The sequence below is a fragment of the Sinocyclocheilus anshuiensis genome, unplaced genomic scaffold (genome assembly GCF_001515605.1).
Source record: "Sinocyclocheilus anshuiensis isolate Anshui unplaced genomic scaffold, SAMN03320099.WGS_v1.1 scaffold1581, whole genome shotgun sequence".
NCBI classification, from domain to species: Eukaryota; Metazoa; Chordata; class Actinopteri; order Cypriniformes; family Cyprinidae; genus Sinocyclocheilus; species Sinocyclocheilus anshuiensis.
In genome coordinates this window covers 334,610-351,740 of record NW_015540988.1, presented here as the reverse complement: position 1 = coordinate 351,740, position 17,131 = coordinate 334,610, and the positions used below count along the sequence as shown (strand labels likewise).

The window sequence follows — 17,131 nt, the reverse complement described above, 5'->3', positions numbered from 1 at the left end:
TAGTTATTTGATTTCAATGGAAGTAAAGTAATAAATAGATTGCCTCTAGAAGGTGATCAATCTTCTAATTAATGCATTAGTGTATTTTTTGTGTTTATTAATGAACTTTTTCAAATTTAATTTTTCATAAATACCTTGAGATGCTTTTATTCAGAATCAGAATGAGCTTTATTGCCAGGTATGTTTTCACATACGAGGAATTTGTTTTCATGACAGCTTCCGCAGTGCAACAGAATCACGGCGACAGAACAAAAACACAGATAATAAAGAATAAAAAAAATAAAAAAATAGAACAAGTAAATAAGTAATAACAATATATAAATTGACAATTGTATTTGCAGGTATATTACAATAGACACTTTTGTATGTACAGGTATATTATGCGCAAATTTGAAGTGCAGACTAAGTATGTGTGTTAGATAAATAAGTGTATGGGTGTATAAATAGTGTTGTGTGTTCCACAGTTATTGCCAAGTGTTCATGAGATGGATGGCCTGAGGGAAGAAACTGTTCCTGTGTCTGGCCGTTCTGGTGCTCAGTGCTCTGTAGCGTCGACCAGATGGCAACAGTTCAAAGAGGGAGTGTGCTGGATGTGAGGGGTCCAGAGTGATTTTGCCAGCCCTTTTGCTCACTCTGGATGAGTACAGTTCTTGGAGAGAAGGGAGGGTTGTACCAATGATTCGCTCAGCAGTCCGGACTAGCCTCTGTAGTCTTCTGAGGTCAGATTTGGTAGCTGAGCTGAACCAGACAGTTATAGACGTGCAGAGGACGGATTCAGTGATGGTGGAGTAGAACTGTTTCAGCAGCTCCTGTGGCAGGTTGAACTTCCTCAGCTGGCGAAGGAAGTACAACCTCTGCTGGGCCTTTTTAACAATGGAGTCTATGTGAGTGTCCCACTTTAGGTCCTGAGAGATAGTGGTGCCCAGGAACCTGAATGACTCCGCTGCAGTCACAGTGCTGTCCATGATGGTGAGTGGGGGAAGGTTCCTCCTGAAGTCCATTATCATCTCCACAGTTTTGAGCGTGTTTAGCTCCAGGTTGTTGAGACTGCACCAGACAGCCAGCTCTTTAACCTCCTGTCTGTAGGCAGACTCGTTGCCATCCTGAATGAGGCCGATGAGTGTGGTGTCGTGTTCTTGAGCAGCAAATCAGCATATTAAAATGATTTCTGAAGGTTCATGTGACACTAAAGACTGGAGTAATGATGTGTTTATAATTTTGTTTAATTTATACATATATATATATATATATATATAAAAACTTTAAATTGTAATAATATTTCACAATATTACTGTTATACTGTATTTCTGATTTAAAAAAAGCAGCCTTGGTAAGAATAAGAGATTTTAAAAGCATTTAAAAATGTCTAATGACCCCAAATGTTGAATGGTAGTGTATGTTCTGTTAAATAATAAAAACAAACTAATTATAATTATTGGTCAATTAATTGCTTGATATTACTACTCCAACATATGTTTTCTTGTGGATTTGAGTACTAAATGAGAGACTGTTCGGCTCAAACAAATACACACACATTACTGATTCCTCCATTAACAGAGCAGCAGCATCAGACCTGTCCCTAAAAATAAGTTAAGAAGACAGAGCGCCAAAACAGAATGAGTCAACCATACATTTAAATCAAAAAGTATTCAGTGGAAATATGTCTGCCCCATCACAGCTTTATATGACATCTCATCACAGCCGTGATTCAGAAAGTCTCCTGGAAATGTCAGGGAAGTTTTTGGACACGGTGGCTGTAGTGCCGTAAATCAGAGTTATGGGGTGGGAGTAGAGGTTTAGTGTTTGTGTTGTTGAGAAGAGGGGTGATAAAATTACTGTGGGGCTTGAACTGATCCCCAGAGCTCACAGGCGGCAGCCAAAGAGACCATTCCTCATCTACTGGCTCCAGAGAAGGGGTGGAGGAGAGAGAGCCAGAGGGTGGACACCACACCACAGAGAGAGAAAAAACAACTATTTCTCTTCATTTTCCAACTGTCTGCAATTATGGTAAAATGTGAATCATCTGCACAACGGTAACATTCATACAGGCAATTTATGGTACACCCCTATTTTCTTTTCATTTTGGAATGGGAAAAGACATGAGAGAGAGGGAGAGTGGACGAGAGTCAGCTGATGGAGTGGGCTGAAGAGGGAACAACACCACAGGCGAAATGGTAGAGTCATTCAATAAACTCTATCCACATGGAGCTCACAGTAACCCCACTTCCCACAATTACACTAAGTGCAAACTTTCACAAACGCACATACACATAAATCCTTTATGGTGGTGCTGTTAAATTTCATTTGATTTGAACTTAACTGTTCAGGAACTTTTACCTCTGGAAAATGCATCCTATGAACCACATTGTCCTGGATGTGCTATTTTTAGGATTTAAGAGTTCAAAGAAGTAAAGTTGGAAGTTACCAAGCCATAGGCCAAACTTTAAGTTAGCATCACCCGGTTTCCTTGATAAAAATCCAACAGGACTCTTCCATTGGCTTTTTAAGAAATGCTGAAAATAAGTTCTGTGACCAACAAAAGTTTTTTTCTTACTTGTTTTGTTCATCATGATAATCTTCACAAATTAACATAATATTGAGAATTTTAAAGCGTAAATGCAAACCACAGAAGCAAAAAAGCTAAAGAACTACACCACATTTGCATGACTTCCATCACGAAGCTTCCGACAACTTTTTCAATCTTTATATAAAATCTACAAGGTGGAAAGTCTGAGTTATAATAGTTTGCATGAGCATGAGTATAAACACAAAGAGGCTGTAAAAGCTGACTAATACGTAGATGAATTTCCTGTTTAACATGATTTTTTTAACATTGAACATTAATTTTTTGGAGCTTGTGTTAACCACAGACCTTATTTCAGGCATTTAAACAATAACTCACTCCAAAAATCCATTGACTTTGGAAAGATGGAACTGGCAGTTAAATAAAGCTCTAACTAATGTCTTTGTTTTATTGCAGCAATCTATTGCAAGCACAGAAACACTGCCCAAAAATGAAAGTTTTGTCAGCATCTACTCACCAACAATATTCATAGTGTCAATGTCGGGTTTATAAGAAAACTACCATAGATTAGGAAATAATTTAGAGCATAGGAGAAATACGAAGAAGGGGATTAGAGCTAATGCTTCTGTTAACCAGCCAAGCCATTATAAAAGGACAAATTTTGGCCAATTAATCAGTTTGGCCAATAAATTCATTACTGAAAATGAGTTTAGTTAGTAGTTGAGCAACAGTGGATAAATAGCATGCATATATGGATTTATAAAGTGATAGCAATTACAGAGTATGATACATGCTAATGTAAATGTACAGCTCCATCCAGAATGATATGTCAGCCTGCAGAATCTCATATACTCTAATTCCACTTAAAAATGGAAGAATGAGCAAATCAAGATGAATGGGGATTCAGGCTTTGTTTGTGTGCCAATTTAGTACTTCCCAGATAAGTCTTTATTTCTACACACAAGTGCAAGCCAATGGAATGTCAGAAAAATGTGTACTTCATTTAGTGGGCTCTCGGCATTCAGTTCTGCTCTTAAACACTGCCATCCTGCCAATTGCTTGCTCCAATGGTCAACACATTCCAGGCTGAATACTGGCCTGTTATGGATGCTACCTGCTCACTGTCATAATGGACAGCACTGAAATAGTATTGTGTCTTCTGGACCATCTCTTGACACTCTGACCTCATCCCATTACCTTCACAGATGCCTCTCAACATGGGAGCAGCAGAGAGGTTAACAAGGCCATTGAGAGAGGTCAACAACCTTGCTGCAGTCACTCCAGGCTTTTGGAGATTAAGTGTGAACACATGCCATAGCTGCACGGTGCGCTACAAAGCTGCAACTTCCAGACTCAGGTCTCTATATTCTAGACGGCTAATAAGTCTGTCTGAATGCCTGCATGTGGGATGGGGGTGTTCAAGGACACAAAATGAGAGCTGTTTAGATTGCTGTGCTAGGCAGTGCGGATGGTAATCCCCTCACAAAACAGGGCAATCTAAGCCTACACAGCTCTTTAGACATGCCTGAGAGACTGCCGTCATGGTTCAGCATGACTGGACTGAGCATAAGCCCTCTGGTTTACGCAGCCCGCTGCATCAAAAACGGAGACACAGAATTTCAAACTATAGATCTGCAATCTTTTAACCGGAGGTTCTCATGCAGTCATCAATTATACAAGCGACAAATTCCACTAAAGATTGATTTCTGGATTATCTTACATAGCCGCTTAAAACCTTCAGAGGGGACGTCAATATAGGATTTCATCAGCTCTATAATCGAATTGCTATCTACATGGCATTTCTCCTTTACGGCATCTCATGAACTTTATGTGAACTTTATGTTCAGAAGAGCCAATTTGCACATGGGTTTTTATGAAAAAAAGCCTTGGTAACACTTAGTTTAAGGAGAAGTTCCCACTATTAACTAGTTTCTTATTAGCATGCAAATTACTAGTATATTGGCTGTTTATTAGTACTTATAAAGCACATATTAATTCCTTATTCTGCATGACCATATTTTAGATCCCTTGATCCTATCCCATACCTAAACTTAACAACTACCTAACTATTAATAAATTAGAAGTTTATAGAGGGAAAGGTCAGTTAGTGAGAATTTGTCCCCAAACTAAAGTGTGACCAGAGCCTTTAATTGAATAATTTTTATATTTTCAAAACAATTTATGATAATGGCTAAAAAATGGCTTTAATACTTCTTTTTCTATTTAAGAACAATTAAAAGACTCTGATCTATATCAGAGTATTTTAAAAACATTTAATGAGTTCAAAGACAAATAAATAAACAAATAAAGAATGAATTAATATAATAGAATAAATATAGAATTCAATTTTAATCTAATTTCTTCTATATTTATTTTATTTATTAATTCATTTATTTGTTTAAATTATGTTTATAAATATGTCCGGCGTAATAATCAAGGAACTTTGCTGCCGTACCATGGGTGCAGCAGGCGCAATGATATTACGCAGCGTAATAGGCTTATTGGAAGTTACCTAGCTGGGGACTATTTTGTAGAAACTCTTTGGACATTTTTGAGTGAGATGCTAACGGTCTAATCAGATTCAATGATCTATGTTAAGCTACCGCTAAAAGTGCTACCGCCAGACCCGGAGATCGGCTGAATTAGGGCTGCACGATAAATCGCATGCGATATTTGAATGGATTCGAAAACGGTAAAACTCAACTGTTTAACTCTAGGGGAGTTGGAAAATGAGCCTATTTTCAAAAATAGTGGAGTGTTCCTTTAAGCAGAAGTACTACAGAGACAGAGAAACTATCTACGAAATATATGTGACTAACTAAAACTAAAATAAATAAGTAAAATAAATAAAATAAATTTTATGTGACAACAACTGTGGATCAATTGTGACTACAAATGAGAACTAAAATCTGACAATTACGTACATTTAAACCTCATCCCTTCCCTGTTGGATTGGTCTTGTGTGAGGTCTGTAGACTGGATGTGGGTGTTGACCACACACATACAAGAGAGGCATTAAAGGGCCGCTCTGTATAAATGGTGATGACATACTGGTTAAACAGCTTCAGTGACTCCAAGCATAAATCTGATTCTCCTAAAACAGACTGCAAACTTGGCATTCCTCTACCATCGTCCGCTCTTGAACTAATGTTTACACACTTAATTACAGATCAGAGGTTAAAATGCAGGCAAGGTCAGCAGCTGTAAAGCAGAAAACTCTGGCATGTTGCACAGTTTGCTTGTTTGTAGTCAGTGGGAGATGCACTGGACAAGCCAGCAGCACAGCAGAAAGAGGTGAGTGTCAGAGCAAGCCTCAGGCAGAGCGAGCGGCTTGTCTCCTATCATAACTCACATCACCATGGGACGTACTGTGCAGTGGAAACAGTTGTGAGCCGAGGCCCCCTGCGTTGCATCAGCTTGGAGACAGAGATGGAGAGAACGTGCTGCGTGCTTTACATCTCTCGCAGGCCAAAGATCATAAATCAGGGGACGTACAAAAAGGACAGTGTTTTCATAATGTTTCTTTCTCAGTGTGGGGGTGTGCAGATTTGCGGAGCCCTTTGACAGGGCAGATTTCTGGCTAATAGAAAGCAGGCCAAGCACGAGACGTGAGGCTAGTTCAGAGTACGCTTCCCTCACAATATATCGGAGGCCAAAATATTATTCTTTGATAACTGGGAACATTTTTTATTATAATTAATGTTGATAATGAAATTACAGCCATTAATTTGTCTTGTTCACTAATAACAGCCATTAATTGGGTCTCATTCACTAATAATTTATATGCAGTATGCACAGAAAAATGTTTTGCATAATTCAAAACAAATTCGTTCTAAAGTTAATGAATCTGGATTATTCTAAATGAGTGTCCAAGTGCCTAAGTTTAGTAATTTGCATAAAACACATATAAACCATCTTATGTTCATCTTCACAGTGTGTGAGTTTTCTGGTTTCACTTGTTCCTATATTTTTTTTGTAAATTTTGAATCAATTTTAGTATGACAGCTATTTGGTTCTCATGATTTGTTTGTGAAAATGTTTATAGATTTCATGAACAAATTCATAAATTACACACACAAATAGATTTTATGCACAAAAAGTGCTTATGAATGAGACTCTGTTCTTTTTTGTATATTCTTTTTATGTAAATACGCTATTTTAGCCTATTTATAGCTTCTATGTAGACATTCAAATTGAAACACAAAAAGTACAATTATTACTTCATTTATCTTCTACAAAAAGCTTCTGATTATTGGATCATTATTGGCCCTAAAATTGCATCGCATCCCTCGGGTGTTCAATATTTATCGTCTATGATAATATCGTAATTGTGGTTTTGACAAAATGGAACCTGACATTATGACAATTTCTTTTTTTTTTTAATTGTATTTCAACATTCAAAATATTATTTTTAAAACATTAATCACATTATTTAATTGCAATTATTGTAATTATTTCACTGTATTTTCAGTGTAAATACATGTATAAATAAATCAAAATGCTGCTTCAGATGCAGCTTCTGTGTCACTTCTGCTGTGCAAAAATGGATTTTGTTGATAAATGAATTTATTTATTAAATGTACGAATTTGACATAAAAGAGACAAAGAGACCCCTATAATCTCATAATGCAAATGGCCAAAGTACGCAACACACATCATCATAGTACACATCACTGGGAATCACGTCTTGCACAGGAAGTGGATGGGCATCTTTGTGGGAGGAGCTTACAGCCTATCACTATCACTTTGCTGACTTCACTCTCTGAGGTCAGTCGTGTGGCTTGGGTTTGCTTGTCCTCAACATCACAGCTGTCAGCATTACACTGACATCTTGACTATATGGATTTAGCAGAATAATGGCTCCTCCCAGTTCTCATTATCACAACATTCAAGCACTGCGTTTGATTCATTTATTCTGTGCAATTCTGCCTGAACTAAAATTACCCAGTGCTTTGTGATAGATTGAGATTGAGGCGTCCAATCGACAGCCACAGAGAGGCCTGTAATCGTGCCGAGCGATGCAGACTGTTCTGTTCCAATTTGTAAATCCGTCAAGAAACTTAATCCATGTGATATATTAGCAGAACGTGAAAGACAGAACCAAGAAAACAGTGTGGCGCACATTGATTTTCTCTCAGGAATATTAATGGATGGCTCCTCCCCCAACACAATACAGATCAATTGCTTCCATACACACATAGAGCCATAAATAGACACATATGCATATCTCAGCAAATCAGCCTCAAGAACACTAGATATACTGTCAGGACTCCAATCACATAAAAATGCCATTATTCTTTCAAAATTCAGACAGCAAAGTCTTGGTGAATTTAATAAATGGCTACGTTAGAGCCACTCCAGCAACTAAATCAAAGATTTACTGTATTCTCTGAATTTTTCCCACACCGACCATATCAGAGATAACCTCGTAAATTTGGTGCCCTAGAATGTCGGTACACTGACGTGCACTTCCAATCAAGACAAAAATGGCAGGCAAGTTTACAAAGCAACGCCCTGCCAAAAGCCATCCAACACCCTATGAAATTACAAACTCTATCTTCATTCATGCAGCAGATGCCAAATTCATTCTGAAACAGACGCTTTGTTCATTTTATCAGTCTCTATATTTGTCAATCAAACACTAAAGACCTTCACATGCCTGGTTCAGTAAGGCTGTCACTGCAGTTGGTTAAAAGTTATATGAGCTACATGGAATGTATGTCACATGACCTAGTGATCATTGAGCGCTTACCTCTGATTCCTATTTCCCACACACTGTTAGCAACAGCTGGGCTTTCATAGTGTGACTAGCCTTCCAGCACATTGACTTGCCTCTCTTAACTCTATAAACACACTGACAGCTCATGTGAGTGATTCCCTTCGGCTGGACTCATAAAAGCAGTCTGTTGATATTAAACTGCCTGCACTTGTGAAATTATAAAACTGTGTGCAATACAAGTCCAGGAATATACAGCGTACAAAACTGTTTTCTCTTGGGAGGAAAACAATTTTTGCTGAGGGATTAAGGACATCTCAAATATTAATAATTTATATTTATACATACATATCTTTCTCTTTGGAAGTTCTTCAAAAATAACTTTTAAATTGACTCCCAAAGCTATATGTTCTATACTTCAAAGACTCAAGGCCTTGAAATTAAATACAGCTGCCAGGATAATTTGTCAATTCTCATTCATACTGTTATGTAGTATATCAACTGTAAGATGATAAACACAATCAATAAATGGTTTCCTGTACAGAGACTGGCTGAAACAACCAGCATGCATTTTCATACAAACACAAGGCATAGAGAGTATATATAAAATATGAAATATAACTTTCATCCACCTACTTCTATCCTAAATACTTCCAATGGGATGCCTGAAAGCAGCTGGGTATGGCGGACCATGTGCAGTGCCAGAAATCTGAGCGTCAGTACGTACATAGCCATTGGATCCTCCCAATTTTAAAGATGGCTACAAGTACAAGTAATAGTGGTGCATGAATGCTGCACATCCTGTTTCACATACTGTAGCTTTTAAAGCCCTCAAAAATACAAATAAACATACTGCTAAACATGTCTCGTAATAAAAAATGGAATCCCAGAGAGGGGCGTTTCTGACAGTGTGAAGAATGTCTTTATAACAGCAGAATCGTATCTAGTCTAATATTTCATCTTCTACTGATGGGAACCACAAGTGGGTTTCTAGAGTCTGGTGATAGGGGACTTTGTATTTTCAGTTCATAAGATCTTCCTCTATGTTGATAGATGAAACAGAAATGTTTTGCTGAGTGTGGTGAGCACGACAGGTAAGTTGGTCAAAGTTAAGCCTGGTTCTTTTAAAGAGGAGGAGGAAAAACTTGACTGATGTTCTTCTTGTATTGTGTTTAAGCACTGCAGTGTCTTCCAGCATGACAAACACTTGAATCGTTACATTAAAATGACTGGGTGTATGAAAAGCAATATGGAATATTTAACTAATTTACAATTTGACAGTCACTAAAAAAACGGTGTTACAATTAGCACAACATGTACCATAACTCTTGTCATATAGCACATAAAACAAATGCTGTTTTAAACAACAACAGCTGGCTGAAGAAGGCTGTAGTACTGAAGTAACATTACAGTAAGTGGGTGAATCACACAAAACATATCTAGAGAATCAAATCTAACTGAGAATAACAGGAATTCCCAAATAACTCCAGTATTTGCATGTAAATCTAGTAAATAGACTTCTTTTTGGGGGAGAGGTGTGGGTTGAAGTGGGGGTAGAGGTGTAAAATGTAACAGATAAAGACCCTTAACCCCAACAAAACCTTTGAAAGCAAACTGTATTGTGAAACACACACACACTGCATTCATTCTCAGATAACATCATTAAGGGTAATTGACAAGTCACAATTATCACACAGTACATAACACTAGTCAAAGGTGAGATCTGAACCTACTGAGAATGAACTACAGGGATTTGTGAGAATGTGTTAAATACAGATGAGAATGAATTCAAAGACTATTCAGACAATGTGTCTCCAGGAGGGACGCTCCATATGCTGTAATTAAAAAAGACACTGGGATGCCATACTTTTGCTGGGATAAATTGGTGTCTGCCTACATTCAACATAATTATGACCTTTGTAAGATAAAGCACTCAGTCACTTCACTCTCACAGCCAAACGAACAGCAAAAACAATATACATTAGCACAAACGAAAGCAAGCTAAGATGCACCTTATATTCTAAAAATTAGTAAGAAGACAAATTACAGTGTTACTAGTACAAATGTTGGAACACAACATTTTACGTATGAGGTCAGGAAATTAAAATAATAAAATGTAACTTTTAATCTTACTAGTACGATTTTTAACACATTTTACACATTAAATTGTAATGAGATGCTATTTAATAGTAACAACTGATGCTAACAAAATGTTACCGGTAAACAATGAAAGATACTTGTATCTCTCATGGTATCATTTTAAAACTGGAAAAGGTACTAGTGACAAAAATACAATTCTATGTCAAAAACTGTAATCTGTCATCATTAATGCAACAGTCTCTTGTCACTGTTGGGATAGTGCCTATTAGTAAAGGAACAAGTTGGCTACTATTGAGTACTGAGTCTGACTTATGAAAATTCTAGTCAGTTTGAACTAATCTAATGAAAAAGTAGCCTACCACCATCTAGTGAATAGTTAATAGTGAGTTTATAAAATACGCATAATGTAACTATACTATAGGATTAATTACTAGTAAATAAAAAATAAATACTACAGTAACAAAAATAGCTAGTTATTTGTAAGCAAAGCATGTTAAAACAACTTTCCATAAACAAAACATCAAAGAATACACATGAAGCATCTGTAACGCGGAGGGCTCAAACTCGCACTAAAGTTTTCAAGCTGGTTTCAGTCACTCACCGTTGACTGCGTGAAGAGCGCTTGAGCAATCCCGTCCATAAAGAATCCACGCGTCTGAGGAAAGCGGCCTGGTATTTTCACTCCTTCCAAAGGCTGGTGAAGTTCACGCAGATCTGAGCAGCCCTCTCTCTCTCTCTCTCTCGCTCTCTCTCTCTCTCGCTCTCTCTCTCTCTTTCTCTCTCTCTCAAGTAGGACAAACTCCCGTTGCTGAAGGTTAATACGCGCAGCCACTACACATCTCTGCGTCCATCCTCCTGGAAGCGACTGCTGCAAACTGCCTTGAATCCCGCTGCTGAGTGGCGCTGCCCCTCGCTCTAGCTCCGCACTGGACCGCCGCTGGCGACAGAGAGCACCGCTGATCCGGAGCGACAAGCAGCCCGGCTGTGGGAGAGTGCCCACGCGCGGGGGCTCGCGACGGCCGACACGCTCAAGTTCAGCAAGCAACTTGAACTCTATTGTAATTAATGTTGCACCAGCAGTAAACAGGCACTGCAGAGTCTGTTTACTGGACGCGTTTAATGATTACGCTAGAATATGTCGACTACAAACATTTCGTATTAATAAAAACAAGAGTCATGATAAAAAGAAAATGTAGGCCTAGAGAGCACACCGGGGGAAGTTGTCAGAATTGTTGAATCTCTAGAGCTATACTGTTCTGACAAGGTTTTAAGTTCACATAAGGCAATATGTTAGGCTACCTTCTTATTGGGGGATGTTGTCACAGTAGGCTTATTATTTATTTTATAAATCTGTCCAGTTATTAGTTACAGTATTTGTTGCCCAAAATGGTTTGATATTTTTGTTACAATTAGCTGTTTAATTAATTGTTTTATGCTTCATAATTGTTTTACTGTGTAAATCTGAAATAGGTTCTATTGTGACAACATACCCCTATGCCCTGTAAACATATGTCCAATAAACTCTTTTTTTCAGAGCAATAAAAAATAAAATAGGTACAAAACTGTCAGAGTTCCTTTCAAACGGTACTAATACGTACACTTTATGTACTAATATATGCTTTAAAAGTACTAATATGTACCTTTAGGGTACTAATTTAGGGGTAAACAAAGTACAAAGATGTACCCTTTAGCTTTTGTACCTGAGGTTACTGCCCCATTGACAGCTTTGCACCCTTTTTTCTACACTCAAAGAACAGCAAAAACAGTTGCTGGTAGCCACTGACTTACATAGTATTTTTCCATATTAGGGAAGTCAATGGCTACCATCAACTCTTTGGTTACCAACATTCTTCAAAATATATTCTTTTGTGTTCAACAGAACTCATACAGTTTTGGAACGAGTCATTAATGACAGAATTTTCATTTTGGGGTGAGCTATCCCTTTAAGGTATGTGTCTTGATTTTCATAAACAAATCCACCCTGAGAAACTAAACTAAAAGTGTGATAACTAGCCCTGGTCTTCCCTATTCAGCGAGACATATAACCATCTCCACCCATATTGACAATCCCACATATTGTTTATTGATTTCTGTAACAGTCTATTTACAGTCCTCTGGCCTGGAAGAGTCTTTGAAATATGACTCAGTACTGTTTGAACTAAATAAGCACAAAGGTTGAGGCACAAAGAGCAAAGGAGTGGTATTTGTTATATCATGAAGGTTCTTGTCCAGTGACTCTAGGCTTTTCGGGGCAAAACAGATTATTTTTATTTTTTTTTATTTCCCCGATCCTTTACATATTTCCAAAAGGTCACATCTGACAGCACATCATTAGAGAAAGACTTTGATGAGTATGCATGTCACATCCCTGTCTGTTAATCAAAAATATACTTTACATGTAAATGTCTATATGTTGTACAGCAGTGTTGGGTAAGTTACTCTAAAAAAGTAATTAATTACTAGTTACTAATTACATCTTCAACAGTGTAATTTGATTACTGTACACATTTCTCTCTCAAAAAAGTATTTAATTACTTATTACTAATTACTTTCTAAATCCTACACTCTCAGAAAAAAAGGTACAAAAGCTGTCACTGGGACGGTACCTTTTCAAAAGGCACACCTTAGTACCTAAAATGTCCATATTGGTACCTTAAAGGTACATATTAGTACCTAAAGTGTACATATTAGTACCTAAAAGGTACAAAAGTGTACCTTTTGAAAAGGTACTGCCCCAGTGACAGCTTTTGTACCTTTTTTTCTGAGAGTGTATATCAACCTCGACAAGTTAATGATACAAGGATAGACATGAAACGGTTCTTTTAATTCTTTCAAATAAATAATAGATAGTATACTAATTCTGGTCACACCTTAGATTAGAGTCCAATTCTCACTATTAACTATGACTTTTTCCTCAATATGCTCCTAATTACTGCTTATTAATACTTAGTAAAATAGTTGTTAAGTTTAAGAACTGGGTAGGATGAAGGCTTTAGAATAAGGTCTTGCAGAATAAGACATTAATATGTGTTTATTTAAGTAATAATAAACAGCCAATATCCCAGTAATATTCATGCAATAACCAACTAGTTAATAGTGAGAATTGGACACTAAAGTGTTACCAGTATTCTTATTAACTCACCAAAGTATTTAAAGTGAGAAGGGTACATAAAAAGCATGCATTTTAAGGTTATACTTTAAATTTTTGTTAAATCCAATATTGTATTGTATATGAATGTTCTACAGTATATAAGTTCAATTACATAAGAAGTAACTGTAATTAAATTACAGAAAGTAATCCCTTACTTTACTTTACTTTTTCTAGGGAAAAGTAATTAAATTACAGTAACTAATTACTTAATAACTAATTACACCCAACACTATTGTACAGTATATACATACATATAGAAAGGCTGTGGGGGGCTTACCGGGGGTCTCAGCAGGACAACAAATATGTCTCATCATTCACTGTTTATAACCTGACTTCAAAGCCAGAAATATTGTTAAAGAAACCATGACTGAAGGCAGTAATGCTAAACAAACCATACCCAAAACTGAAAGAACACAGCAGATGTAATGACAAGTCTGTATAGGATCTTAAAAAAAGAAAAAAAAAAAGATTTGTTAATGATGATTGACTCTTATAACTGACCCAAATATGAAAAAAGTTATTTACCATTTGCAGTTTTATAAAGTGCAACTGCTGCTCTGGTGTAGAGCCAGGGTTGCCATAAACAAAAATAAAGGCTCTTAGTTATGAGTTCATTAAACTAAAACGTCATGGGGCTCAATTAGACATTCAGTTTCAGAGCAATGTAGCAAGCCTGAAGGGATTCATTTGCATAATTCAAAACCTGTTAAATCAGCGGCGCGCATTGCAGCATAAACATTCTCACACGTACTGTACACCCTTGTACTGTATACGACCTCTCATACACAGCTCATCTCTTTGTCCACTAATCACTTCCCCAAAACTGTTTGGAAAAAAATAGGCCAATAACCGTCTATTTTTCTCCTCAGCTTGTTTGAAGCTCTGTTAATTGTTGCATTGTCCTTTTATTAAGACTTGTTTGCTAAATATGAGTAACAAAGTCAAAAGTACAACAAAAGTTGTACTCAGACTATTTTTATACCGGGAAGTGAATTTATAATAACTGAAGTTGCCTTTTGCCTGTTGAAATAGGATGACCATCAGTGTGAATGATTATTATACCCTGTAGACTCTCCAGAACGGTCACACATTATACAGCTGCAAAGTGCTTTGAGATAATTGTCCACTGTATACGTACATTAAAGATTATTTAAATCAGTTTCAAGCCTTTCAATATGTATGTTACAGACACAACACTGTCTGGACATCACAGGACAAACTGCTCAGCAGATATTGTGTGAGGCATTAATATTGTCAGCTGGAAATGTGTTTCTATCTAATTTTCCTTCTCAGAAACTCTGAGAAACTATTCTGCAATCCGTCTTTAGTCTTAGAAAGTAACAAAAAGTGTAAATGTAATCTGTGGACCTGTTCCAAATAGGACATGACAGCCGGGGCATCTCATTTCTCCAGCCAATTTCTCCATCAGTACAAAATTCAAGACAAAGATGGATAGAGAGAAAGAAAGAGTAGAGATAATGAGCTGTTTACCTTGCGGCTTCATTTAACTTTTCAAAGAGTCTCAGGTTCAGAGTTTGATGCATAAAGATAGACAGCTTTTGGAGTTGCGAAGTAGCTAAAAATAAGTCAGTGGTTCTTACTGCAAATAAAAAAAAATAGTAAAATAAAATTGTATTATATAGAATGCAAAAAAACTAGCCATGTAATGATGCATGATGCAGAATAGGAAATTGCATTTTAAAATAAGCTTAAAATCGACCTTTAAATGGGACAAAACATTTACCATATCTTTTCGGATCAAACTCATAAATTCTGCTGCACATTCACCTCTCCCTTGGCCATGTGATTAATACTAATACAATATTTGGTCCAGTGTTTATTCCATGTTAGGCTTCATAAAATTAAGGTTGAACCGCTGATGTCACATGGACTATTTTAACTATGTCCTTACTACCTTAAACGTGTCAGTTGCAGAGTCAGAAAGCTCCCGGATTTCATCAAAAATATCTTAATTTGTGTTCTGAAGATGAACGAAGGTCTTATAGGATTGGAACGACATGTGGGTGAGTAATTAATGACAGAATTTTCACTTTTGGGTGAACTATCCCTTTAATGACAGTTAGTTAGTTGACATATAGTTGCAAAGTTACTTATAGTTAGTAGAATGTCTAAAGTGGGCTATCGGAAGTGTAACCATCATTTAGTTTTGGTAACTTAATTTTAAGGATGTCCTTGTTTTATGCCTACGTTTTTTAGTCGCCACTCTATGTGGAATATAAAATCCTAAAGCAAAACTAGTTTAGAACCACTGAGTCTAAGTGAAATGGCAGCGACCAATAACAGAAGTGTCACGTGCATTAAGAGTATCTTAGCCTTGTGATGTTTTGGACTAGAATCATAATGTTATCATATTAACATATAATGTATCATTTACATCTTGTACTGCTCATGATACTACATGGAGGACTGACTTATGTGCATGGAAAAAAATGTTTTGGACACAATAATGGCCTGGACACTAGTTTATTTACCACTTTGTAAACCAGGCGTTTTCTTAGAAACTATCATTCCACCCACAGATGAAAGAGCAACAAAAAAGCAAACAAAGAGGCCAACGTAATTCTTGACATGCAATAATGTGAACAGTCTGTAATCAGATCTGACTGATAAAGACAGGATCTTTAGTCATTTTGTTGGAGAGAGCTTACAGAAATCCCTAAGGGTTTCTGTGGATGAAAATCCTTGCCATATTTTATAATGCCTGACATATTTTCTGGTCAATTGCCCATTTCACAAATGCTGCAATAATGAACCAGAACAAGGAATGCCATCACAACATCCGTCAAATGAGTACTAGGAATAAACAGAATCATTGTAATTTATAATTTATTACAGATTTTCCAGATGGAAAATCTTACTAATGCCCTGCAGATTGAGGTACTTAGGAGACATGAAATCAAAGAGTTAATAATTGGGAATAAAGCTAAATTGTTCTATACGTGAGAAGAGTGTAAGCACCAAGGGTACTGGGCAGCATACTGTACATTTCTGAGCAAGATCATAATTACTCTATCAAGCGACTTCAAAGGAAATCCAAACATAATGAGTGCAGACTAACACTAAAGTCTGCCACACTTTAATTACTTCAGCTCTTCTGGGGAACTCTTACCAGTAGCCTACATTCTTGCCATTCCTATGATTGTACATGGGCACAAAATGGGATTATACATTTACTTAAATGGATGGTTTCCCAGTAGGGTTTGCTTCAGTCGGGCGCTGCGGAGCAACTTGACAGTGAGCAGTTTTAGTCAAAGTAGACTAGTCCAGAGTCTCTCATTGTGAAGCGACGCCATTGTGTGGCTAAATTAAGCACCCTTTCAATTCAAAGAACCAGTCTGCAACCCTCACCCCAGCCCCAACCGACCCACAGAGCAGCACCACAAAAGTGTCTTTGCTTACAGAGGAGCTTTGTGCGTATAGTTAAGATTATCTGCCCTTTTTCATGGTATGGTGAACTACTTGATTATGCCATTGCTGTCCAATTGCCTTCATTTGAGACGCCCAAAGAGGGACGAGTGGAGCCTCAGATCAGCAGTGAGAGAATTTCAGACACTAAGGCCCCATTTACACTAGTGCGTTTTCGTTTTAACATGCATAACTTTTGCTACGGTTACACCTA

The 17,131-nt window shown here is 37.1% G+C and overlaps 1 protein-coding gene across 1 annotated transcript in view; it reads right to left on the bottom strand.

The window, feature by feature from the left end:
- Positions 1–11,271, bottom strand: part of LOC107690159 (leucine zipper putative tumor suppressor 2 homolog) — a 68,605-nt gene extending 57,334 nt beyond the window's left edge. Inside the window, exon 1 of the mRNA XM_016488403.1 lies at positions 10,942–11,271. The gene's annotated coding sequence lies outside the window, so the exon portion shown is untranslated. The remainder of the gene's footprint in view (positions 1–10,941) is intronic.
- Positions 11,272–17,131: the final 5,860 nt, after the last annotated feature.